Here is a 2,138-nt window from a genome sequence, read left to right as displayed (position 1 = left end):
CAGTCACAATAAAAACAGTTCAAAGTGAAATCTCCCACAGACACAGTTCACACGACATGTTTGTAAAAGCAACGTAAGATGAATGAGTCACACCTGGATCCTGTGTGCATGCCGCGCCTCTACAACATATACACGACACCAATCCCAGCCAGCACAGTACCTGCATGTGTTGTTCAGGTCCACAGCTGTACTCTCCTCTCACCACAGTGTGTCTGTCACACACATCTGGGAGCATTTTAAACTCTATCAGTCTGCTTGTTCTCATCTGAAATACATCTATGTCCACTGTGAACGACCATCTTTGAACAGAGGGCGGGGCTTACCACACCAACTGTCTGTCATCTATAACGCAGTTGTGAGATCTGGCTCCACCCTATCACATGATAGGGCGGGGCCAGGTTTCACAATGAGCTCACCCGAAACCCTGGCTGATTGTGACCTACAACCATCTTCACACCTTGGCTCGTGTGATCAGGTAGAGGATCATCAGCGGGTGCATTGTCCCTCTCAGGGTTTAAATCTGGGACTCTCCACCATTTGACCCCAGAACTGAAGAATTTTGTTGGAGGTGAAACGTCGTCTTTTCTTTTTCTTTTCTTTCCAAGCTCCTTAGACTTTTCATCTGAAATACACCTCAGTGGAGTAAGAGTTTAAAAACGCAGTCTTAGCCCCACATTAATGTTACCTTTGTGTTGTAGAGCTTCCTCTGATTGTGTGTCTTCTAAACTTTTCCTGCATGAGTCGAGCCAGATGCAACAGTGCAGAGGAAAGCACAGCAGGTCTGAGGATAAACACAGACTAATGGAACCGTCACTTCAGGAACAAGTGATAAATGTATTCATCTAAAACTACAATGATAGTGAAAAGAGGCTGGAAAAGAAGTGAATACTACGAGCATAACTCGGGGTATTGTGCACATATACTTCCTCGTAAATAATGATGTCCTTCTTTGTTGCCATGGTGACATAACTGATGATTATTCTTCTGAAACCATCAATAGCCAAACATAACATGTGCTCCCACTTTGATCTAAAGCTTGTGACCCATGAACTCTTCACTGAGGTTCATATTTCAGGCATCCTACATAACTATGAAGAAAAATACACATGTGAGATTCTCAACACCAAACTCAGCTAACATTAAAAAATAGTGTTTTATTTTTCCTCAACCAAGAGACGATCTGAAAGTGAAAAAGCAGAACATCAGTCACAGGTTGGATGGAGAAGTGTTTGCTCTGTGACAGGTTAGCAGTCTGTCACCCAGCAAACACTGTGCACTAGTGACTCTGTTACATCTGTGAGCTGCATCTGTTTGAGCTCCATTCAAATAATGTGAATAAATGAGAATACTATGATCATGTTTTAGTCACAAACATATCAAAGTTTAAAATAAGAAAATGAACCATTTTAAGAAAAATATGAGCTCATTGTGAATTTGATGGAAACACAACATCGCAACAGGACAGCTCAACAAAGTAAGTGGTGCTAAAAACAAACAGCTGACAGGAACATGCAGCAGCTAACCAGGTTAACTGTCAGCTGGTCAGTCACATGATCGAGTACAAAGAAGAATCTTAGAGTTTCTCTGTTCACCAATCAGCAGAAACGAGCATCTATAAAGTGATTAATGTTCCTCACTGTGAATATCTCGTCATCTACAGAAGATGATCTCATCAAATGATTCAGAGAATCTGGAGAAATTTATTTGGACGTCTGTGATCTTCAGACAGAATTAAAATCAGAGCATGAGCTCAGGAGCACATCCAGAAATCACCATCTTATTATATTCATATTCCCCTACAGACGTATGATTTATTTGTTTATGTCTGATTTCAAATCTTCAAAACAAGTCAAAACACATCAAAGGAAAGCAGCTTGGTTTCTGTTTGTTTTCAGAGAAACTGTTTCAGATTTACAAACGATCATCAGGAAATAATCATTTCACAAATCTTGTTTTCTAAATGAGCTAAAAACTGCTCAAATGCATGACAGACCAAGGTGACAGCGATCATCTCTGCTATGGGTTGAACGTACATAAGGAAGAAACCATACCACTGCATTGTGTATTATTACCTTTGTTTACTGTTGAAACATGAGAATTTCACCACATTTGGGCTCTAACGAGACGATCTTCTTATA

The sequence above is a fragment of the Diplotaxodon limnothrissa genome, linkage group LG18, assembly GCF_057381915.1.
Source record: "Diplotaxodon limnothrissa isolate DT_005_m linkage group LG18, D_limnothrissa_male_GT1.1, whole genome shotgun sequence".
Taxonomy (NCBI): Eukaryota; Metazoa; Chordata; class Actinopteri; order Cichliformes; family Cichlidae; genus Diplotaxodon; species Diplotaxodon limnothrissa.
This window is presented reverse-complemented; position numbering follows the sequence as displayed.